Source organism: Ursus americanus, chromosome 6, assembly GCF_024610735.1.
Source record: "Ursus americanus isolate L20-20 chromosome 6, mUrsAme1.1.p, whole genome shotgun sequence".
NCBI lineage: Eukaryota > Metazoa > Chordata > Mammalia > Carnivora > Ursidae > Ursus > Ursus americanus.
The window spans coordinates 28,495,921-28,521,961 of NC_142132.1; positions in this window are offsets into that span (position 1 = coordinate 28,495,921).

Genomic DNA, 26,041 nt, shown 5'->3' on the forward strand with positions numbered 1-26,041 from the left:
ATGTAAGTGTGGGTTTATTTCTGGCTATTCTGTTCAGTTGACCTATGTGTCTGTTTTTGTTCCAGTACTATAGTTTTAATTACTATGGCTTTGTAGTATATCTTGAAATCTGGGATTGTGATACCTCAGTTTTATTGTTCTTTCTCAAGATTGCTTGGGAAATTCATGGTCTTTGGTGATTTCATACAAATTTTATCATTATTTGTTTTCATTCTGTGAAAAATGCTGGTAGTATTTTGATAGGGATTGAATGGAACCTGTTAATTGCTTTGGGTAGTATGGACATTTTAACAATATCAATTCTTTTAATTCATGGACATGAAACATCTTTAATTTTGTTTGTGTCATCTTAAATATCTTTCATTAGTGTTTTATAGTTTTCAGAGTACAGTATAATTTTTCCCTTCTTGGTTAAGTTCATTACTATGGTTTTTTTTTTTTTTGGGGTGTGATTGTAAATGGAGTATTTGTGTTTTAATCCTGTTTCCACCATGTTTTTGCTGTCTGTATGACCTTGGACAACTTAATTTAGGTTTTAGTACCTCAACTTCTCCATTTTTAAGTTGAGAATATGGTACCCACCTGTTGAGGGGATTAAATGAGTCAACACATGAAAAACCCTTCGAATATTGTCTAATACAGAGTAAATGCTGTTTAAGTAAAGGATATTATTACTGTTAATCTTCCACTGATAAGTATTTAGTTTATTTCATTTTCTTATCTGATAAATAATGCTATCTCTGTTCATATAGATTTTGTAGGACTTTGATTACTTGCTTAAAATAGATTTCCAGGAGTAGAATTATTGAGTCAAAATGCATTTTTTAAAGCTCTTGAAACAGCTCACCAAATTGCTTTCCAAGTGTGTTGCTAATTTATAATTTACCTTCGCCCTTGCAGTGGGTTAGAATGATTACAGTTTTATCTTGTGAGTGCTCTTAGTAAAATGTAATAAATGTATCACAGCCTTTTCTTGACATATTTTTAATTAGAAGAATTATCTTCAATTAGAAATATAACTACTCCAGGAATTATCATATATATAAATGAAAACCCATTCTCTGGTAGATGGACTTAAGTAGAAAGCCTTGTTTTCTGAGTATAGACACAGAACAGAGAGAGTTGGTGGACATATCAAATGTTTTATGTCACTAGGCTGAGATTGCCTGATAGGTCTGTCTCCATGGTGGAGGTTATCATGTCAATGGGAAAATAATGATAATAAAGTCAAATTGATTACTTACTAGGTTCAAACCCTATAATAAGGAATTAATACCTGTTTTGTCACTTAGGCCATACAGCAGCATATGAGAAAATACTATTAGCACTGTTTACACATGAAAAACTGAAGCTCTGAGAGGCTAAGTAACTTGCCCAAGGTCATCAGAATGGGGATTCAAACCATGGCGGTGTAATGCCCAGGGCCATACTCTTTTACCACTACCCCATTTTGAGTACTGAAAGAGATTAAAGTATATTCATACTGGGTATAATTTTAGAAGCATAATTCATTGATCAGACTGTACTCTAACATTGACCTGAGAGAAATATCCCTAAGAAAGGGTATTCTTGCCCTAAGTATGTTTGCCAGGAGGTGAAGACTAAGGAGGAAACCAGGAGGCTCATTTGGAAATAAAATTGTTAGTTAGCTTTGTCCATCAGTGATGGACCTGGACAAGTATTTGTCCAGTCATGTTGGCATGCATTTTGGCTGGTAGACTAGGAAAATCACAGGGATAGCCAGGGTTTGGACTGAATGAGAGAGTAAGGCATTTTTACCTTTCTCTGCAAATATTTTCCTCTCCTTTCTATCTCCTGTAATTGGCTGTAATCTGGGGCCGAGGTTTAAAAAAAATCATAATTGCTATATTGTTGATTAAAATCTAATGTTTTCTTACTCAGTTTTTCTCTTAGTCTTCTGTGACTGTATACTGTTTTGAATTATTTAAATATTAAAAAAATGTTTCCAGTGTCTATGTTTTATTTTAAAACTGGCAGCTATAAGAAACAAAAATTGTTTTTCACTTGAGCATGACCCTTAATTGACTCCTCCTTAACCCCGCCCCTGTTTTTATAGGAAGAACAAAATGTTCCCATCCCCTTCCCTAAAACTTATTCTAGGACTGGGTACACAGTCTCTTCAAAAATTTTTTAATGCTGTGCACCTGGGTGGCGCAGTCGTTAAGCGTCTGCCTTTGGCTCAGGGCGTGATCCCAGTGTTCTGGGATCAAGCCCCACATCAGGCTCCTCGACTGGGAGTCTGCTTCTTCTTCTTCCACTCCCCCTGCTTGTGTTCTCTCTCTCGCTGGCTGTCTGTCTCTGTCAAATGAATAAATAAAAAATCTTAAAAAAATTTTTTTAAATGCATTTTAAGTCATGGCTTACCTAAATTTTCAGATTTCTATTTTTATATGACAGACTATTTCAAATTTTATTTCAATGTGCATTATTCATCTTTCAAGGCACAGTTCAAATCCGTTCATTCAGTAAAGCCTTGCCTGACTGCTCTGCCTAGCCAATGTTTCTCACTCCTGACTCAACATTTGCTATATAATCATGAACTGCTCGGTGAAATGGCTTATCTAGATTGCTTTTTTTCCTATTTGCTTCCTATAATAACACTATTTTATATTTGTGTACTCTTTAGATTTAATGGTGATTCTCAAATAGGTATGGTGTGTATGTGTGTGGGGGGTGATGAGTTGGGGAGACAGGTAGCTGCTTATCAGGCTTACCAGATAAAGAGGGTCACATGTACCTTGGAAAAGCATGGGACTTCTAGCCACTTGCCCTAGCCAGCAAAGTAGAGACTACCAAGTGAGCAGGGATAGAAAGGGAGAGATGAGAACGGAGAAGGATTGGGTGAGGTGGGTGCAGACAGGATGCAGATCAGAAACTTCAGAGGTGTGTGAGATATTCAGGTTTATCAAAAGAAGTTTGAGAAGTATTGCTTTAGAACTGTACACTTCAATAAGATAGCTATTAACCACATGTGGCTTTTGAGTACTTGAAATATAGCTTGATTGAATTGAGGTGTTCTGTTAACTATGAAAGAAACATTGGATTTCAGACTTTGTATAAAAATTATGTCAAATGTAAAACATCTCACTAATTTTATTTTAATTACATGTTGAAGTGATAATATTTTTGATATGTTGAGCTATATAAAATATTATTAAAGCTAATTTTACCTATTTTTAACTTTTTTTGTATGACTGCTGGAGAATTTAAAATTACATATGTGGCTCATATTTGTGGTCCTCATTATAATTCTGTTGGACAACACCACTCTAGGACGCAAATTATGAATGCAGGATGCAAATTATGAACTGCCTCTTTCCTCTTTGTAATACCTAGCATCTAGCACTGTGCCAGGCACCTGGTGAGCACTCCCTGAATGCTTGTTTAATCATGTCTTCCCTTCCAACTAGATTAAAACCTTCTGACAACCCACTGCTGCATTTTAATGTTTTGAGTACCTCCCCATAGGCTTAGTAGAGTGTTACACACATAGTAGGCATTTGGAACATGTTTATTAGATGAATGAATAAAATAATGCTTTCTGATGGAAACTTCCCAGATGTTTACTTCCTTTCTTATTAGCCAGTTCCCAGCTGGTTTTCAAACATTTTCAGTGTGATATGTCTGGCTACTTGCCCCTTTCCTTTTCTTTCTTTTCTCTTTTCCTGTTCATCTAAATTCTTTTTCTTGGGCATCTTTAAACCAGTGTGGCATGTGGTTCTGACAATCTTTTATTTATTCCTTCAGAAGCCATGTAGTTGGTCCCCTCTTATTTCTAGCTTTTTGTTCATCCTTACAAATTTAAATTAAAGTTCACTAGAGGGGAATGGAGCTTGCCAAAGGCTGAGAGGAAGATCTAGCTTTTCTCTCCCTCTGCCCAGACACCTGCACAGGCCTTTCTCAGTGGGGCTCACTACACTGTGATTTACTTGGCAAATTGGAACCCTCTACGGGACATTATCTTTTACAACTAAATAACTGAATGGAAGTGAGAACAAGAGAGAATGTGAGCCAAGTAAGAAAAAGTGCACAAAGCCACAGTCTGATGATCTGGGTGATGGTGCCATCCCTTGTCCTTATTAGGAGTGTAATTTGGGGGAAATCTCTTCTCAGAGTCTCAGATCTTCATTAGAAAAAACCAAGGAGATAAGATGATTTCTGGGGTCCTTTCTGGCACTAACACTCAGTGATTCTCTGACCATTAACGGGAGAGGGCAGAAATGAGAAACAAATGAAGATCAGACCATCGTGAATTCAGGATGGGAGCTTTGTTGGTTGACCCACCGTTTGTGACCTTGTGTGCTCTATTATTCTAACATCAACATTGTAAACTCTCTTATCCTTTAATCCTACTTGTTATTTTTTCTTTCCCAGTATTCCTTCCTGTACTGGTCTGTAGTTTTCTTGTAATGTCTTTGTCTGGCTTTGGTATCAAGGTTATGCTAGCCTCAAATGAGTTAGAATGTGTTCCATCCTCTTTAATTTTTTGGAAAAGTTTGGGAATGATTGATATTAGTTCTTTTTTTAACTGTTTGGTCGAGTCCAGTGAAACCATCAGGTCCAAGCCTTTTTTTATTGGAATATTTTTGATTATTAATTCAATCTCCTTACTAATTATAGGTCTATTCAGATTGTCTGTTTCTTTATAATTTAGTTTTGGTAGGTTTTGTGTTTCTAGGAATTTGTCTACTTCATCTAGGTTATCTAATTTTTTGGCATAAAATTGTTCATAGTACTCTCATTATCCTTCTTATTTCTGTAGAATTGATAGGAATGTCCCCACTTTCATTCTGGTCTTCTCTTTATCCAATCAACTTTTTGTTCCATTCATATTCTCTATTGTTTTTCTATTCTGTTTGATTTATATTGTTCTAACCTTTATAATTTCTTTATTTCTGCTAGCTTTAAGTTTAGTTTGTTCTTCTTTTTCTACTTCCTTAAGTCGTAAAGTTAGGATGTTGATTTGAGATCTTTCTTAATAATATATATAGATACACACACACACACATATATGTGTATATATATATATATATGTGTATTTGGTTTTAATTTCAGTATAATTAATATACAGTGTTATATTAGCTTCAGGTGTATAATATAGTGGTTCAGTAATTCTATACATTATTCATTGCTCATTATGGTAACTTTACTCTAAATCCCCTTCACCTGTTTCAGCCATTCTCCCACCTGCCTCCGCTCTGGTAACCATCAGTTTGTTCTCTATAGTTAAGAGTCTGTTTTTTATTTTTTATTTTTTTGGTTTGTCTCTTTTTTCTTTGTTTTGTTTTTTACTTCCCGCATGAGTGAAATCATAGGGTATTTGTCTTTCTCTGACTTACTTTACTTAGCATTGTACTCTCTAGATTCATCCATGCTGTTGCAGATAGCAGGATTTCATTCTTGAGTAATATTTGTGTGTGCGAGTGTTTGTGTGTGTGTGTGCGTGTGTGGGTATGCCACATCTTCTTTATCCATTTATCTATTGGTGGACACTTGGGCCGCTTCCAGAATTTGGCTATTGTTAATGCTGCAGTAAACATCGGTGTGCATATATCTTTTCAAATTAATGTTTTCTGTTCTTTGAGTAAATACTTGGTAGTGGAATTACTGGATCATATGGTGATTCTATTTTAATTTTTTGAGGAATCCCTATACTTTCTCTCACAGTGGCTGCACTGGTTTGCTTTTCCACTGGCAGTGCACAAGAGTTCCTTTTTTTCTGCATCCTTGCCAGCACTTATTGTTTCTTGTGTTTCCGATTCTAGCCATTCTGACAGGTGTGAGGTGATATGTTATTGTAGGTCTGATTTGCTTTCTCCTGATGAGTACTAATGTTGAGCATTTTTTCATGTGTCTGTTGGCCATCTGTATGTCATCTTTGGAGAAATATCTGTTCATGTCTTCTGTCCATTTTTTAATTGGCTTATTTGTTTTTTTGGTGTTGTGTATATTCTTCATATATTTTTGATATTAACCCTTTATCAGATATGTCATTTGCAAATATCTTCTCCCATTCAGTCGGTGGTCTTTTAGTTTTGTTGATTGTTTCCTTTGTTATGCAGAAGCTTTTTATTTTGATGTAGTCCCAATACTTTATTTTTTGCTGTTGTTTCCCTTATCTCAGGAGACATATCTAGAAAAATGTTGCTGCAGCTGATGTCAGAGAAATTACTGCCCATTCTCTCTTTGAGGATTTTTATAGTTTCAGGGCTCACAGGTCTCATATTCAGATCTCACTTCAGTCCATTCTGAGTTTATTTTTGTGTATGGGGTAAGTAGTTCCAGTTTCATTCTTTTGCATGTAGCTGTCCAGTTTTCACAATATCATTTGTTGAAGAGACTGTCTTTTCCCCATTGCATATTCTTGCCTCCTCTGTTGAAGATTAATTGACTGTATGTTTGGGTTTATTTCTGGGCTCTCTATTCTGTTCTGTTGATCTGTGTGCCTGTTTTTGTGTCAGGGCTGTCTTTCTGTTTTATAATGTGAGAATTTGTAGCTGTAAATTTCTCTCATAGCACTGCTTTTGCTGTATTCCCTAAGTTTGGGTGTATTGTGTTTTCATTTTCATTAATTTCTAAGTATTTTCTAATTTCCCTTGTGATTTCTTCTTTGTTCCATCAGTTGTTTAATAGTGTGTTAAGTTCCAACAGTCAGTGAATTTTCCATTTTTCTCTCTGTTAATGGTTTCTAATGTCATCTTTTTGTTGTCAGAGAAGAAACTTTGTATGACATTTATATTTTTAAATCTATTGAAAAATAATTTGTGGCCTAACAGACTATCCTAGAAAATGTTCCATGTGCACTTAGAAGAATGTGTGTGCTCTTGTTGGGTGGAGTATTTTGTATATGTCTGTTGTTGGTTTTGTACAATTTAAGTCCTCTATTTCTTTACTTCTATCTGATTGTTCTACCCATTATTGTGAGTGAAATATTAAAGTCTCCAGCTATCACTATAGAAATGTTTATTTCCTCCTTCGGTTCTAGTTTTTGCTTTGTGTGTGTGTGTGTGTGTGTGTATATATATACATATATATATATATATATATGTATATATATATACATTTTTTAAAGATTTTATTTATTTATTTGAGAGAGACAGCCAGCGAGAGAGGGAACACAAGCAGGGGGAGTGGGAGAGGAAGAAGCAGGCTCTCAGCAGAGGAGCCTGATGTGGGGCTCGATCTCAGAACGCCGGGATCACGCCCTGAGCAGAAGGCTTAACACTTAATGAGTGCACCACCCAGGCGCCCCTTTGTATATTTTGATGATCTGTCATTAGGTACATAGAAGTTTATAATTGTTTCATTGAAACTTTTATTAATATATAATGTATTTCTTTTTTGGAACATTTTTTGATTTAAAGTATATTTTTGTCTGATAGTAGTAGAGCTACTTCTGTTCCCTTTTGGTTACTATTTGCATAGAATATAGTTTTCCATCCTTTTACTTTCAACTTTTGTGTTTTTATATCAAAAACGAGTCTGTAATAGACAGTACATAAATGGATCATGTTTTTTAACCCATTCTGCCTTTTAATGGAAAAGTTTAATCCATTTATATTTAAAGTAATTACCGATAAGGAAGGGCTACTTCTGCCATTGAGCTATTTGTTTGCTGTATGTCATGTATGTTTCTCATTCATTAGTTCCTCCACTGGCCTCAAATTGTGGAGGAAATGAAATCTTGGTTTTAATACTTAAATGTACTTTTTGAATGCATACACATTATATGATTCAGTACCAAGATGAGAGAGCTAAGTTATCAAATATTCGGTAGTTTTTAGTGGAAGTAGATCATTCTTGAAAAAGGTAAAGTTATTTAAGGGTTCATTTTTAAACAATTTATTAGGTACTTAATATTTACAAAGTACAATGCTTGGTTCTGTAGAGATATAAAATAAAATACTAATAATTACAGCCACCATTTGTTGAGCATAATGTTAAGCCATTTAAAATGTGAGTTCAATCCTTACAACAACCTTATGAGGTAAAGTAGTGTTATTCTCTTGTTTCCTCACTCCATTAACTGGTATTCTTGGCTCTACTTTCAAAATATATCCCATTTCAGTTCACTTCTTGGCATTTTTGCTGCTATTACTTTAGTCCAGGCCCTGTAATTTATCATGTGTCCTGATCATCTCCTTGCTTGCATTCTTGTCTCCCTGCAGTCCTCTCTCCACACAGCAGCCATCACTAACTTCTTAAAAATGTGTATAATGTTATGTCATTCTTTTGTTAAAAACCTTTCAATGACTTTCTGGTACATGTAGAATAAAGTCCAAATTCTTTACCATGATCTTCAGGGTCTTATACAGTCTTTCCTTGCTTATCAAGGAGTTAAAAGGGACTTTGAAAAACTTCTGATATAGAAAGCTGAGGAAACTTGTCCAGGGTCACACAACAATTAATGACAAAACTAGTCAAGAACTCAATTCTCCTGGACTTGCAGTCATAGGCTGTGTGGACAGCCGCACTCTGCCTCTCTTTTGAGTTGCTAAAAGCAGTCTTTAAAGGATATGCTTCTGAGAGGGCCTCTGGGTCTCCTCTGACATCAATTTAAAAATATGTGCCAGTATGAATTTTCATATATAGAGTATGGGATTTTTCAAGAAAGTCACGTCTGTTTTATTTACTCAGTGTAGTCCCTGACAGCAGTATGCAAATATAGAATTTATTTAGTCTGCCTCCCCTGGTGACTTGCCAGTCTCCGAGGTGGGAGGAAGACATTTTATGTTTCCCATGGGTTTTGTTTGTCATAGCTTGATTTCCTATAATGAAAATAGTCCTGGGTAGCCCCATATGGGACTAAGCTGGAGGTTATTAAATGTTCCTGTCTTATGTACATTGGGCATTCATATTTACTTATGAAGTTCTTCCATGCATTGAATTTAGAACTTGCCAAAATCTATCACTCAAAATTGGTTTATTGGGTATTCTGATGAACTGTAATATTTGACAAAGGAAAGTTAGTCTTTTAGTTACAAGGTAGGAAATTCAAACCTGGGTTTTATTTACAATTTAGGAATCTCTTTTATCTAAGTATACTCCCCCTTAGGTAAAGAATCAGAGCCTTGATTTTTATTGAAAACTGTAATTCTTTCACCTCTGTTTTTCCAGGGCCAACATGTTCTTTATCAGCGTGGATGTTCTTGGTCTAAAAATCTGGCATCATTCTGACTTTCTGTATGTAATTTGCTTGTAGCTTTTCTCTGAGATAGCTCACTTATGTGCCATCACTTTCTGTGGTGTCAGTAAAGAGCAATGCAACCTTTTCATGGAAAAAAAAAAAAAAGCCATTTCTTCCTTCTTCCTAATTAGTTCTGTCATCTATTAAAAAAATCAACAGTTGCAATTTTGTTGTTCTGAAATAAGACTTCTTTTTTCCTGATGATAAATGAAGATCCAGGAAATTTATGAGTTCAATGATTAGGAGAGAAATAATGTTTTTTACAAATTGTGATTTTGATAATGTAATCAGTTATCTCAGGCATTTTTGAAGTCTAGAGTGGAAACAGGCATTTTTTAAAGGGGAAATATATGCCTAGAACATAGTTTCTTTTAAACATTTCACTATTACTCTTGTCCTCCATTGCAGAATACCCACTTGGTACTTTCAGAAAAGGAATGATACTAACCTTTCATTTACTTAACGCTATGTGTAATAGCTACTTTTACTTACATACTTTAACTCATTTAATCACCTAGACAACTTTATGAAGTGGTTATTTTTTTTATTTTTTATTTTTTGTTTTATTATTATTATTTTTAAAGATTTTATTTATTTGACAGAGATAGAGACAGCCAGCGAGAGAGGGAACGCAAGCAGGGGGAGTGGGAGAGAAAGAAGCAGGCTCATAGCGGAGGAGCCTGATATGGGACTCGATCCCGTAACGCCGGGATCACGCCCTGAGCCGAAGGCAGACGCCTAACCACTGTGCCACCCAGGCGCCCCTGAAGTGGTTATTTTTTTTTAAAGATTTTATTTATTCATTTGACAGAGAGAGAGAGAGAGAGAGAGTGTGTGTGTGTGTGTGTGTGTGTGTGTGTGTGTGTGCTGAGCAGAGAGCCTGATGCGGGGCTCAAGCCCAGGACCCTGGAGTCATGATCTGAGATGAAGGCAGACACTTAACCGACTGAGCCACCCAGGCACCCCATCAAGTGGTTATTTTTATACTAATTTTTACTGATGAAGATACAGAAGGTCAGAAAGTGAAAGAAATTTGCCTAAGATCATAGAGTTAGTACAGTAGAGCTGGGATTTAAATTTAGATTTATTGAATTCTTTGGTGGTGAATGCCAGTTGTCTACTCAGTATTCATCCTCTCTTCTTTCTTATGAACAGAATCCCAGTTTTATTTTGAAGTCGCAAAAAACTTTCTCAGACTCCTTTTCACTTAGGAGTGGCCATGAGGTATAAGTGGAAATTGTTGGATGGGACATCCAGGAATGACTCAGCTGGGCTCCTCTTTTTTTTTTAATGTTTTTTTATTATATTATGTTAGTCACCATACAGTACGTCCCTGGTTTCTGATGTAAAGCTCGATGCTTCATTAGTTGGCGTATAACACCCAGTGCACCATGCAATACGTGCCCTCCTCACTACCCCATCACCAGTGCATCCCATTCCCCCACCCCCCTCCCCTCTGAAGCCCTCAGTTTGTTTCTCAGAGTCCATAGTCTCTCATGCTTCATTCCCCCTTCTGATTACACCCCCTTTCTTTATCCCTTTCTTCCCCTACGGATCTTCCTAGTTCTTATGTTCCATAGATAGAGAGATATCATACGATAATTGTCTTTCTCTGCTTGACTTATTTCACTTAGCATTATCTCCTCCAGTGCCGTCCATGTTGCAGCAAATGTTGAGAACTCGTTCTTTTTGATAGCTGAGTAATATTCCATTGTATATATGGACCACAACTTCTTAATCCAGTCATCTGTTGAAGGGCATCTTGGTTCTTTCCACGATTTGGCTATTGTGGACAATGCTGCTATGAACATTGGGGTGCATATGGCCCTTCTCTTCACTACGTGTGTATCTTTGGGGTAAATACTCAGTAGTGCAATGGCTGGGTCATAGGGTAGCTCAATTTTTAACTTTTTAAGGGACCTTCACACTGTTTTCCAGAGTGGCTGTACCAACTTGCATTCCCACCAACAATGTAGGAGGGATCCGCTTTCTCCACATCCTCTCCAGCAATTGTTGTTTCTTGCCTTGTCTATTTTTGCCATTCTAACTGGCGTAAGGTGGTATCTCAGTGTGGTTTTGATTTGAATTTCCCTGATGGCTAATGATTTTGAACATTTTTTAATGTGTCTGTTAGCCATTTATATGTCCTCATTAGAAAAGTGTCTGTTCATATCTTCTGCCCATTTTATGATTTGTTTATTTGTTTCTCGTGTATTGAATTTGAGAAGTTCTTTGTAGATCTTGGATACCAGTCTTTTATCTGTAGCATCATTTGCAAATATATTCTCCCATTCTGTGGGCTGCCTCTTAGTTTTTTTGACTGTTTCCTTGGCTGTGCAGAAGCTTTTTATCTTGATGAAGTCCCACAAGTTCATTTTATCTTTTGTTTCTCTTGCTATTGGAGATGTGTCATGAAAAAGGTTGCTTTGGCCGATGTCATAGAGGTTGCTGCCTATGTTCTCCTCTAGGATTTTGATGGATTCCTGTCTCACATTGAGGTCTTTCATCCATTTAGAGTTTATCTTTGTGTATGGTGTGAGAGAGTGGTCAAGTTTCATTCTTTTGCATGTAGCTGTCCAATTTTCCCAGCACCATTTATTGAAGAGACTGTCTTTTTCCCACCGGATGTTTTTTCCTGCTTTATCATATTAGTTGCCCAAAGAGCCGAGGGTCCATTTCTGGGTTCTCTGTTCTGTTCCATTGGTCTATGTGTCTGTTTTTGTGCCAGTACCATGCTGTCTTTGTGATCACAGCTTTGTAGTACAGCTCGAAATCTGGCATTGTGATGCCCCCAGCTTTGTTCTTCCTTTTCAACAATTCCTTGGCTATTCGGGGCCTTTTCTGGTTCCATACAAATTTAAGGGCTGTTTGTTCCAGTTCTTTGAAAAATGTCCTCGGTATTTTGATCGGGATAGCATTAAAAGTGTAGATTGCTCTGGGTAGCATGGACATTTTAACTATGTTAATTCTTCTGATCCATGAGCATGGAATATTTTTCCATCTTTTTGTGTCTTCTTCAATGTCTTTCAAGAGTGATTTATAGTTTCTAGAATATAGATCCTTTATGTCTCTGGTTAAGTTAATTCCAAGGTAACGTATGGTTTTTGGTGCTATTGTAAATGGGATGGATTCCCTAATTTCTCTTTCTTCGGTCTCATTGTTCGTGTATAGAAATGCAACTGATTTCTGAGCATTGCTTTTGTATCCCACCACGTTACTGAATTGCTCTATAACTTCTAATACTTTGGGAGTGGATTCTTTTGGGTTTTCCACATAGAGTATCATGTCATCTGCGAAGAGAGACATTTTGACTTCTTCTTTGCCGATTTGGATACCTTTTATCCCTTTTTGTTGTCTGATTGCTGTTGGAAGGACTTCTAGTACTATGTTGAATAATAGTGGTGAGAGTGGGCATCCTTGTCGTGTTCCTGATCTTAAGGGAAAGGCTTCCAGCTTTTCCCCATTGAGAGTGATATTTGCTGTAGGCTTTTCATAGATGGTTTTTATGAGATTGAGGAATGTACCCTCTATCCCTACACTCTGAAGGGTTTTAATCAGGAAAGGATGCTGTATTTTGTCAAATGCTTTTTCTGCATCAATTGAGAGGATCATATGGTTCCTGAGTCTTGTTGATATGATGTATCACGCGGATCGATTGCGAATGTCGAACCACGCTTGCATCCCAGGGATGAATCCCACTTGGTCATGGTGGATAATCCTTTTAATGTACTGTTGGATTCTATTAGCCAGGATCTTGTTGAGGATTTTGGCGTCCATATTCATTAGGGAAATCTGTCTGTAATTCTCCTTTTTGAGGGGGTCTTTGCCTGGTTTGGGGATCAAGGTAATATTGGCCTCATAGAATGAGTTTTGGTAGCTTTCCTTCTGTTTCTATTTTTTTGAAATAGCTTTAGGAGAATAGGTATTATTTCTTCTTTAAATGTTTGGTAGAATTCCCCAGGAAAACCATCCGGTCCTGGAGTTTTGTTATTTGGAAGGTTGTTTATCACTGACTCAATCTCTTCATAAGAAATTGGCCTGTTTAAAAAATTAATTTCTTCCTGCTTCATTCTTGGTAGTTTATAGGTTTCCAGGAAGGCCTCCATCTCTTCCAGATTGCTTAATTTATTGGCATATAGCTGTTGATAAAAGTTTCTAAGAATCCTTCCAATTTCATTGGTGTTGGTTGTGACCTCTCCCTATTCATTCATAATTTTATTAATTTGGGTCCTTTCTCTATTCTTTTGGATACGTCTTGCCAGAGGTCTGTCAATTTTATTGATTCTCTCAAAGAACCAGCTTTTAGTTCTGTTGATCAGCTCTATTGTACTCTTGGTTTCTAATTCATTGATTTCTGCTCTAATCTTGGTCAACTGCTTCCTCGTGCGTGGATTAGGCCTGTCCCTCTGTTGCTCCTCCAGCTTCTTGAGGTGAGAATATAAAAACTGCATTTTAGATTTTTCTATTCTTTTGAGTGAGGCTTGGATGGCTATGTATTTCCCCCTTAGGACTGCCTTTGCAGTATCCAATAGGTTTTGTACTATTGTGTTTTCATTCTCGTTGGTCTCCATAAATTGTTTAATTTGATTTTTGATTTCCCAATTTATCGCGTCATTCCCGAGCAGGATGGTTCTTAGTCTCCAAGTGTTTGAGTTTCTTCCAAATTTTTCCTTGTGGTTGAGTTCCAATTTCAGAGCATTGTGGTCTGAGAATATGCAGGGAATAATTTCAGTGTTTTGGTATCGGTTGAGACCTGTTTTGTGACCCAGAACATGGTCTATTCTTGAGAATGTTCCATGGGCATTAGAATAGAATGAGTATTCTTTGGTTCTGGGGTGTAGTGTTCTATATATATCTATGAGATCCAACTCATCGAGTATGGCTTCAAAGCTCTTGTTTCTTTGCTGATTTCTTGCTTAAGTGATCTTTCTATTTCTGATACTGGAGTGTTGAGGTCTCCTACTCTTAGTGTATTTTTATCTATATGTCTTTTTATTGTGGTTAAGAGTTGGCTTGTGTATCTTGCTCCTCCCCTCTTGGGGGCATAGATATTTATAATAGTCATATCCACTTGTTGGATACATCCTTTAAGAATAATATAGTGCCCTCTGTGTCTCTAACTATAGTCTTTAGTTTAAAATCCAATCTGTCTGTAATGCGAATTGCTATCCCAGCTTTCTTTTGAGGTGCATTGGTGTGAAAGATGGTATTTCATCCCTTTACTTTCAGTCTGAATGTATCTTTAGTTTCAAAATGAGTCTCTTGTAGACAGCAAATGGATGGGTCATGTCTTTTTATCCAATCTGCAACCCTGTGGCGCTTTATGGGAGCATTTAGGCCATTTACATTGAGACTGATTATTGAGAGATATGATTTTAATGATACTATGTTGTCTGTAAAGTCTTTGTTTCTATAGATTGTGACTTTCTGCTCTGTATCACTCTTGGGGCCTTTTTACTTTTATAGAACCCCCTTTAATATCTCCTGTAGGGCTGGTTTCGTGGTTACGAAATTGGTCAATGACTGGCAATTCTGGAAGGTCTTTATTTCTCCATCAATTCTGAATGACAGCCTTGCTGGGTAAAGGATCCTCGGATGCATGTTTTTCTCCGAAAGAGCTTTAAAAATGCCCCCCCCCAACCCTTTCTCTCATTCCAGGTCTGTGTAGACAGGTCTGACGTAATTCTGATACTTTTGCCTTGGTACGTGAGAAATTTCTTTGCCCTGGCCGCTTTCAATACTGTATCCTTGGATCTAATATTTGCGATATGCACTATGATGTAACGTGGTGTAGGTTTGTCGTGGTTGAGCTTGGGAGGGGTCCTCTCTGCCTCTTGGACACGAATGTTTGTTTCCTTTGCTAGATTAGGGAAGTTTTCAACTACAATTTGTTCAAATATCTCTTCTAGACCTCTGTTTTTCTCCACCCCCTCGGGGATGCCAATGATTCTGACATTGGAACGTTTCATTGAGTCAGTAATCTCCCATAACCTACATTATTGAGTGTGGATTTTTTTGAGTCCAGATTCTATTTTAGCTTTTTCTTCTACTAACCCATCCTCCAATTCACTGATACATTCTTCTACCTCATTCACCCTGGCCGTCAGAGCCTCTAGTTTTGCCTGCATTTGGCTCATAGAATTTTTAATTTCTGCCAGATTCGCTCTCATTTCCGCCCTTAGAGATTCTATATTCTCATTAACATTTTTGTTAATACTTTTTTCAAGTCTGCACATCATCTTGACCATTGTTACTCTGAATTCCATTTCTGATAATTTGGTTATATCCATATCCATTAGTTCTGTGGCAGGGGCCACAGACTCATTGTCTTTTCTTTGCTGGGGGAGATTTCTCCTTCTCGTCATTCTGATGAGGAGAGGTTGCGGGGTTGTCCAGCGCCAGAATTATTGACTGGGACCCAGGCCGTGCACCCTTGTTTTATAGGGATCTTAGGGATGTGGGCTGCCTTTTTTTTTTTTTTTAAAGATTTTATTTATTTATGTTACAGAGAGACAGCCAGCGAGAGAGGGAACACAAGCAGGGGAGTGGGAGAGGAAGAAGCAGGCTTCTAGCGGAGGAGCCCGATGCGGGACTTGATTCCAGAACTCTGGGATCATGCCCTGGGCTGAAGACAGAGGCTTAAGGACTGCACCACCCAGGCGCCCCGGGATGTGGGCTTCTTGATTTTTCAGCCTGCCTCTGGGGGAGGGGCCTGTCGCGCAGATACTCAGGCAACCGTGTTTGGGTAGAGTCTCCATGTCCCCTGCGAGGGGGGATGGGGATGGGCACACTGTGAGCCGGTATTTCTAGGCTTTTTTCTCTGGCGGCTTTCCCTGGCGGTCTGCTGTGCCTCTTCTGAGAGTCAGAGCGGCAGTGGCGGAATCTCAGCCTCTGTCTAAGAACAGAGGGATCGCGGGCCGTTCTCTACTGATGTTCTGTCCACTTTTACTCTGTTTCTGTTGGCGTTGCTCAACCCTGCAGTGACCCGGTTGTGCGCTCCACACCCAGCGTCCCAGACCTCACTTTCAGGGACGGCGAGTGTCTGTCCTTTGTGTTTCTAACACTGCCAGCCGCCAGCCGCCCCCCGCGCTCCGGAGCTCCCAGTCTCAGTCTGGTTCCAGTGAGCGCACCGGAGCTCCGTTTCAGTCTGGTGGCGCGCGCTCCCCGGGTCACGGTCTCAATCTGCGCTCTTGCGGGTGCCGTCTGAGAGTCCGCCCACTTCCTCGTGCAGGTGGCTACCGCTTCCCGGCGCCGGAACGCTTCAGCTCCCTACCCCTTCCGTTTACTTCCAATATCTCTGCGCAGTTTCACGGCTCCCCGCTGCATACCTCAATACTGAGCTCGGGAGATGTTCATTTATAGAGATCCAGATGTATCTTCCTGAGTCTCAGGCTGATTCCGTGGATGTTCAGGCTGGTCTGGTACCTATCCAGCTCGACTCAGGGGACCACCTGAAAAAGGGGTCCCCTAGTCCTCTGCTATCTTAACTCCTCCCTGGGCTCCTCTTCTCATCTTCCTTGCTCCTATCTAGAGATGAGGTTATCACATGCATTCCAGCGGGTGTTCTGTGAACATGAAGGAAGCTTCAGAATGGAAGCTACATGCCAATGCTAAGTATAGTGGAGTAGAAAAATGGGAGTCTGAGACCCTCATGACAATGTGGTGCCACCGTAACAGCCCTGGACTGCCTACCTTCAGACCTTATGTTAATGAGAGAGGTTGAGAGAGAGAGAGAACACACACATCTCAGAAGCCGCTGAATGTAGTTCCTATTTACAGTAGACTTCAGAACCATTCTACACTTACTATACTAGACCAGTACTGCTGGTCTGCCAGCCAATTTTTGAATAACTGAGTGACTGACTTTTTAAGTTCCATATAATCCAGTGTCTTACTATTTAAAGTGTAGTGGGTGGACCAGCAGCATCAACATGACCTGGTAGTTTGTAAAAACTGCAACATCTCAGGCACTTCATATACGTACTGAATCAGAATCTGTATTTTAACAAGATCCCCAGGTGATTTTTATGCCTATTCAAGTTTGGAAAACACCGGTTACCTTATAGTTAGTCATAGAGGTTCTTAACTGAAAATGAATTCTACAAAGTATACTTAAAGTATGCCTTGATTCATGCAACAAATATATTTATGGGAAATAGTAGACCAATCAAAGTTCATAAATTATATTAAATACACTGGGACAGACGGGCAATTCCTTTTTTAATTTTTTGTGGTGAACATCTACTATGTGCCAGTCATTGTTAAGCATTTTTCTTGCATTGTTTCTTAAAACAGTCCTATGAGTATAGGTGTAATCCTCCTTCACTTTCTCCTCCTCCTCCTCCCCCTCCTCATCATTGCCATTTACAAGTAAGGAAACTAGAGATCAGAGAGCTTAAGTAACTAGCACACTCAAACATCTAGTTTATAGCAAAACGGGGATTTGAATTTAAATCTGTCAGATTCTAGAAGCTGCATTCTTAAGCATTTAAAGTAATCTCATGATGTAATCATTGCTAATCTCTCTTTTTAAATAAAATTCCCTCTAATCTTTTTCCTTATAGGTTTTGATATACTGAAACAAGTTATATAATAAATATAAGAATATAATAATGCTCAGCTATTTATTAAACATCAGTTTATTATTGACACTAACGGTTATTTCTGTCAGACTTTTTATTTGAACTTATACCAAGTAATAATGATACTGGTAACAGAATAAAAAATGCATTTTGGAAGTGCCTAGTTACCCTTCTTTGACTTTGTAGTTTAAAATTTTATTTCTTAAACTACTTTTTTTTTCTAATTACACAAGTAATATGTGTTTATTGTAGAATGTTTTGGAAGTATAGAAAAGCATAAAGAATAATGTACAAATCACTTGTAAACCAAGAAATAGCCGTGTATACCTTTTAAACTTTTTTTCTGACATGCATATTACTTTACACATATTCATCATCAAAGTATTATGAGGAGTTTTACTGTCCCTAATTTATTAAGTTTAGAGTTTTACATATCAGTTTTTCATAAAGTGAGGTGCATACATATTAAATTGCATTATATGATAGACATCTTGAAGTGTATATCTTCTTAAGAATTTGAGAATTTATATTTTATTATATTGTACATATGGCATTTATACTATCAAGAGTCAGCTAATTGTTCCAGCAAGTACCAGGATGCGCAAATGCTAAGGATTTCTATTATTAAATGTCTTCTATCATGGGGGGGGGTGGTGTCTAGAGTACCCTCAGAGGTGGAAGGACGTTTAGAGATCTCACTTGATGAAGAGCCAACCCCTTCCATTATTGTGTCTTTTCATGGTTTTATCCAGTTGGACTGAGCTCATTACCTCATAAGCATCTATTACATTTTTGTTGAACAGTTGTCCTTTGTAGATTTTTCTTAAACTGAGCCCAAATTTTATTTTCCTTTGCTTTCTACCTGTTGGTCTTAGCTCTGCTCTTCATAGCAAAACAGAACAAAGTACTTCAGCTTCTTTTTGATGTTTCTCAAAGGGGGGGCTACAGATGTCCCAGGAGAATGAGATGATCTATCTTTTTGATTTATATTTTTGTGTATTTTTAATGTATATTAATTGGTATAGTGGTAAATATATATAATTGATAAATTAATAATATATGTTTGATCTCTTAAAATATGGTCAAAAAGTTTGGATACCACTTTTCTGTCCTTTCAGTAATCCTTTAAATAACTGAAGCCTCTCTTTCATAGTCCCTTTTCCAGCTAGGAGGTCTCTTGGGGCCTTTCTTTGACTGACCTTCATAAGATGTTGTGTGTAGACCTCAACCACCTGATTTCTCTTCCCAGAAGCTTTCTAGCTTATCCTTGTCCCATTAGATATGGCCTGGCTGGGCAGAACATTTTGTGAGGGTAGACTCTAATGTTATATTGCACCCTGAGTTATTTAACTATCCTTTTATTGTTAGACATTTATTTATTTATTTATTTTTCTCCAGTGTAGGGTTAGGGTTTATGGTCAGGGTTAGGGTTAGGGCCAGGGTGAGGGTGTGTACCTGGTATCCTGCAGTTTAGAGACATGTTAGACATTTAGGTTCTTCCCAACTTACAGATAATGCTGTGTGCCAGTATTTGTACATGAATTCTTGTGTATCATTCTAATTTTTTTCTTAGGATGACTTCCTAATTGCAAATATGCTGTTAATAAATAATAGTATTTTTAAGGCGTTTTACATAGATTGCCAGATTGCTCCCTAGAAAGATTATATCATTTTACTATTCCACTAGAAATAAATGGAAGTATTCAATTATAGCTTTGGCAAAAATTAGTTATATTTCTGGGCACTCATATTTTATTTTACTCTGTTTAATTAGATGGACAAAATGAAATTAATTATTTTATTTTTAATTTCTTTGATTCTTAGTGTTCTAATTGTTTTCTGTAATTATATTGCACTGAATGTTATCTCTTCTGCACATTATTAGTTCTTAATGTTATGTACTCAGTATTTGTTAAATATCTTTTTCCATGATTTGATTTTTGGGCTAACAACAAATAAATGGAAAAATATTTACTAAGGCATTCCATAGAGGTAAGTTTTGTCTCTGCAGGAATAAGGAAAAAAATCCTAATATTTGCAGGTTTGGATTGGTGCACCCATGATTTTAAAAGGCAGACCAGCAGATTATCTGAAGAGAAGTACAGAAACGTTTTAGTTTTACTGGTGTAAAGTCAGGATTTACTTTCTTCCAGGATCCTAGTAAAATTGTTTTTCTTTCAGTCACAATACATTCTTCTTATTTTTTAATTCAAGCTGCTCTCTAAGCCCTGAGTACATATGTGTGTGTGTCTGTATGTGTGTGTACTTTTAATGCCATAACATGGTAGAAAGGATTGTTTTTATGCTATTTTTCTTCCCACTCCCTGGGGAATATCTTGGTTTGAATGGAGGATAAATTTACTCCCAGCAGCTTTCCAACATTTTACTTGAAATATTTTCCATTTAATTAGATAAAAACCTACCAGATGACAGTTAGTATCCATTTTCTCCTCTTTGTCTCATGCTTTCAGAATTGACCTGACAACTTAAAGGTTATGACTTTGGCTAATATAGGACAGTGACTTAATATTTCTATTCCTCCTACATTATTTTAAAATAATCAATGCAAATGGTTGTAGTCATCATTTTTTGCTTTATTTTAAAGTTACAAATACTTCCCAGTATTATAATAGGATAATATTTTTACATTTCAGTATTCTTTCTAGTACCGAAGACATTTGCTGGCATCTGATTTGTTGTATTAGGGTACTGCTGTTGAAGTAAATCATACCCCTGTGGCTTGAAAAGGGTGAAGTTGCCTCTCTGTGTACATGTGTAACTGTCACTGATTTAATAACCCCTGCAGAGAATAGAACTTAATATTGTTTCTTGTCTGCTGTTACTAATAGCCAGTTATGGGATTTTCAAGACTCTGAGCACAGATTAAAAAGAAACAGATTTTTTAAAAAAGATTTTATTTATTTATTTGACAGAGACAGCCAGCGAGAGAGGGAACACAAGCAGGGGGAGTGGGAGAGGAAGAAGCAGGCTCCTAGCGGAGGAGCCTGATGTGGGGCTCGATCCCATAACGCTGGGATCACGCCCTGAGCTGAAGGCAGACGCTTAACGATTTCGCCACCCAGAGGCGCCCCTGAAACGGATTTTTAAAAAAGAACTCTAGAATACATAAAAGAATATTATAGGTGTAATTTGAATGAGGCTGTGAATGCTGAGGTGAGAGCACAGGAGAAGAGAAGAGGCTAATACGTTCTTTGAAAATTATACATAGTAAAGGGATTAATGTGCAGTGAAAAACCCTGGGCAGGAAGCAAATTCTTTTAAAAGTTGTAACTAGATAATCATGCTAAGCAAGTACCCAACTATGAAATTTTAATACTTTTCTGTAGGGTTTTATATGCTAATGAAATAAAGGCATTAGTGATACATTGAATAGTTCTTGGATTGTAGGGCAAATAGGCATTTGTAGAGAAAATATATCTGAAGCACAGCATAGTGTCTGGCTCATTGTAGCTGTTAATAAATGAAGCTATTATTATTGTTACAAGCAGTAATATTGTTTTATGTATGTGATAAAATAGTTCAAACTTAGTTTTATTCATTTTGTAACATTTATTGGGTACTTACTATCAGCAAAGTACTATGTGTGATAATAAGATGAATTAGATACTATTATTTTACACACATAAACTATCATCACAAAAAATTACTAATAAAACCAAATTGTTATTATCTCAGCTTTGCTATTTTCTTTTTCATATGTATGTTCATGATACCATGTACATTTAATCATCATTAACATTACTAGGATTTCACATAACACACATACACATACACACCCTCCTATAATAATGTCTTCCCTTTATTCCCAGTAGAAGGGTTCTCTTATAGTCCCATGTCCTAATTATTCTGGGCTAAGGGAACCTGGTCTGGGGTTGAGGGGGAGAAAGGATGAAGAAGACCCAGGGAGGATGCTACAGCTGCTAAAAGGGATGATTCAAAGTGAATGGGCTTTATATATCCCTGGGATGGACCTAGGAGTAGGGGTGGGGAATGAAGGTGGGGAGGAGGGAAGTTGTCAGTAAGTTGGGTCAGGATTAAAATAAAAAAGAAAGGAAGGGAGAGGGCTGTCTCTGGGATCCTTTCTGGACTAGACAACCAAAGCAAGTAATACTTTAGTAGGGTGACCATTATATGTCACCAGTTTGTCCAGAAGAGTCCAGTTTATACCTTGGTCCTTGTGTACTTATTAGTAATAGCCTCTTAGCTCTCAGAAGTGTCCCAGGTTGGATGATAAATTATACGGTCATCCTGCCCTTAGGGTGCTAAGGTGTAGGTATCCAAGTCCCCTTGGCTCATGGTATCTACATGACCACCTATAGAGAGAACAGGATGCCCTGAGGGGAGATGATAACAAAAAGAGTTCACTGCAAACAGTAAGTTAAATTTTAAAAAATTTGGGGCGCCTGAGTGGCTCAGTTGTTAAGCGTCTGCCTTTGGCTCAGGACATGATCCCAGAGTGATCCCGGAGTTCTGGGATCGAGCCCCACGTCAGGCTCTTCCCCTGGGAGCCTGCTTCTTTCTCTCCCACTCCCCCTGCTTGTGTTCCCTTTCTCGCTGGCTGTCTCTCTCTGTTAAATAAATAAAATCTTTAAAAAAAAATTTTTTTTTAAATTTACCTCAGCTCGTCTTCATCTTGATGAAAAAAATTAGAAGTTGAATGCAAAAGTACTCCAGTTTTCCAAGAGCCATAATACTGGGTTTTAGAAGAACTAGATTCTTCTAGTTCCGAATTAATCATTTCTAAGGTCCCTTGCAGTTCTGATATTAAATTACTTAAAAAAAATGAGAAGTGGACTAGAAATGCATACCCTTGCAGAATTTTGTTCTAGTTTAAAAAGTTATATCCGTGTAAGTGCTGTTGGTGAAGTGTATTTCCCAGCTGAGAGTTGTATGGTTTGGCGTAATATTGCATAAAGACTTGCTCCAGTTTGCTCTGTAGATATTGACAAAAAATTATTTTTCCGACGGCTGTAGTACCATCCCTGTTAGATAATTTCATTATCTGCATTTAGCCTCCTGAGAAGTGATCTCAGACAGAATGGGAAGCTCTGAAAACATGGAGCTTCCCCCAGAGGTGTTATCTCTTGCTAAGGCAGTTCTGATGCAGGAGCTGAAAGGTCCCTTTTTTTCTCTGTGTCCATTGATTGATAGATTACAGTTTAGGAGCTCCGTCCAAGCTTAGTTCTTAGTTTCTGTTTCTGTCTCCTTGGACTTCTTGCCTCACACTGTTAACAGGCATTTAGCTATTCTTTATTTATGCAAATGCTATCAGAGAAGTTGTATGTAAGACCCCAGATTGGTTAGTGATCTATTTGCCTTTATTTTCTATATGGGCTTACTTCAGATGGCATCTTAGAAGTTATGTTTCTGGCATCAGAGATCATGTACCTCATATCTTCACTGGCCACAGAGTGTCATGGCTTCCTTTTTGTCATCACTGCTAATGGTCACTCCCTGTCTCTGTATCATGAATTTTTTTTTTAAGAAGGTCCATCAGTTACTGGATCCTTTATTTATCTGTTACTCCCCCTGTTCGTCTATCTGTCCATCCGTCCATCCATCCAACCATCCGTCCGTCCAGTTGCCCATTTTATATGTGCCCTGCTAAAGATCTATACAGGAGAGAAGATTTGCATCCTTTGTTTCTCTTGGAAATCAGTCCCATACTTATGGGGGGGCTTTATGTGTTGGATCTGATTCTTCTAGATTCTAGTGCCTAGATTAGAGCCCTATTTTCTTAGATTCTATTTTCCTTGCCTGTAATTTGTTAAACATTTATCTTTAACTTGCTTGATAGTCATTACATTTGGTCCAAAGACAGAGGGAGAAGGAAAATTCTCAGGCCTTATATATTTTTTTAAGTTAAAAAACCCTTTTATTATGGAGAGTTTCCAAAAGACTCCAAAAATAGAATTATGTAATGAACCCCATGTGTCTGTTATCTAGATTCAATAATTACAACATTTTGAGAATTTTTCAGCCATCTTTCTTCTCTCTTTTTTCATAGAGTATTTTAAAGCAAATCCCAACATGTAATTTAACTTATAAATACTTTAGGATGCATCATTAACTCGGAGAACTTTTTCCTTCTTTCTTTTTAAACATTACCATGACAACCTGAGTTTTGTTGCATCTTTGATGTTCTAGTTTTTGCTTAATGGGAACTTTGATAATGGGAAGAACATAAGGAAAGAATGAAGGGGAAGTTGGGGTGTGAATATGGGGTATGAGAGCCTAGCAGTGAAGGTTAGAGTTGTTGTTAAGGGGTATTTTAATTCCTCTTTTAAAATCAGATGATTCAAACCCTGGCTGGTTATCCCTGATATCATCTTATTACAATTATTATTTATCTCACTTTAAAGCAGTTGCTCTTCTAGGGCTTCCCCATGTAAGTTCAGAGCTTGAGGACATTTTCATAAATATTTCATTATCGCTAAAAGATAAGGGCATTTACAAAAACATAACTATAACCATATAGTTCTTCAAATCACTGTGTTTGTATCCTTTGGATAAATATCTGGTAGTACAAAAAAAAAAAATACCTAGTAGTACAATTGTTGTGTCTTAGGGTAGCTTATTTTTAACTTTTTGAGGAACCTCCAAACTGTTTTTCAGAGTTTTTGTACCTGTTTGCATTCCCACCAACAGTGTAATAGACTTCTCCTTTCTCTGCATCCTCCCCAACATCTGTCATTTCCTGAGTTGTTAATTTTAGCCATTCTGACTGGTGTGAGGTAGTATCTCATTTTGTATGTCCCTGATGCTGAGTGATATTGAGCATTTTTTTCATGTGTCTTTTAGCCTTTTGTATGTCTTTGGAGAAATGTCTGTTCATGTCTTCTACCCATTTCTTGATTGGATTATTTGTTTTTTGGGGTGTTGAGTTTGATAAATTCTTTATAGATTTTGGGTACTAGCCCTTTACCTGATAAGACATTTGCAAATATCTTCTCCCATTCTGTTGGTTGTCTTTTAGTTTTGTCAGCTATTTCCTTTGCTGTACAAAAACTTTTTAACTTGATGAAGTCCAGTAGTTCATTTTTGCTTTTGGTTCCCTTGCCTTTGGAGACATGTCTAGCAAGAAGTTGGTGCAGCTGAGGTCAAAGAGGGTGCCGTGTTCTCCTTGAGGATTTTGATGGATTCCTGTCTCACATGTAGGTCTTTCATCCAGGTGGTCCAGTTTCATTCTTCTGCATGTGGCCATCCAGTTTTCCCAACACCATTTGTTGAAGAGACTCTGTTTTTTTCCATTGGATATTCTCTCCTGCTTTGTCCAAGATTGGTTGACCATAGAGTTGAAGGTCCATTTCTGGGTTCTCTATTATGTTCCATTGATCTGTGTGTCTGTTTTTGTGCCAGCACCATACTGTCTTGATAATATAACTTGAAGTCTGGAATTGTGGTGCCACCAGCTTTGGTTTTCTTTTTCAACGTTCCTTTGGCAGGGTCTTTTCTGGTTCCATACAAATTTTAGGATTATTTGTCCCAGCTCTGTGAAAAATGTTGATGGTATTTTAGTAGGGATTGCATTGAATGTGTAGATTGCTTTGGATGCACAGACATTTTAACAATATTTGTTCTTCCAATCCACGAGCATGGAATGTTTTTCCATTTCTTCGTATCTTTTTCTCTTTCTTTCCTAAGTGTTCCATAGTTTTTAAAGTACAGATCCTTTACCTCTTTGGTTAGGTTTATTCTTAGGTCTATTATGGTTTTAGGTGCAATTGTAAAATAGGCTTGATTCCTTGATTTCTCTTTCTTCTGCCTCGTTGTTAGTGTATAGAAATGCAACTGACTTATGTGCATTGATTTTATATCCTGCCACGTTGCTGAATTCCTGTATGAGTTCTAGCAATTTTTGGGTGGAGGTTTTTGGGTTTTCAACATAGAGTATCATGTTATCCACGAAGAGTGAAAGTTTGACTTCTTTACTGATTCAGATGCCTTTTATTTCTTTTTGTTGTCTGATTGCTGAGGGTAGTACTTCCAGTGCTGTTGAACAACAGTGGTGAGAATAGACATCCCTGTCATTCTACTGTTTTCTTAATTTTCTTTACTGTGTTTTGAAATATTAGGTTATAGTTTTTATACGTGTGTCTTCTCTTGCATGATTTTATTATTTCTAAAAAGATTATTCAACCTCTGTTCTCTTTTTTCTTATAATATTTTTACATGAGGTTGATTGTGATTTTTTGGTGCTCATTTTTATGCAAAATTAGTTTTCTTGAAC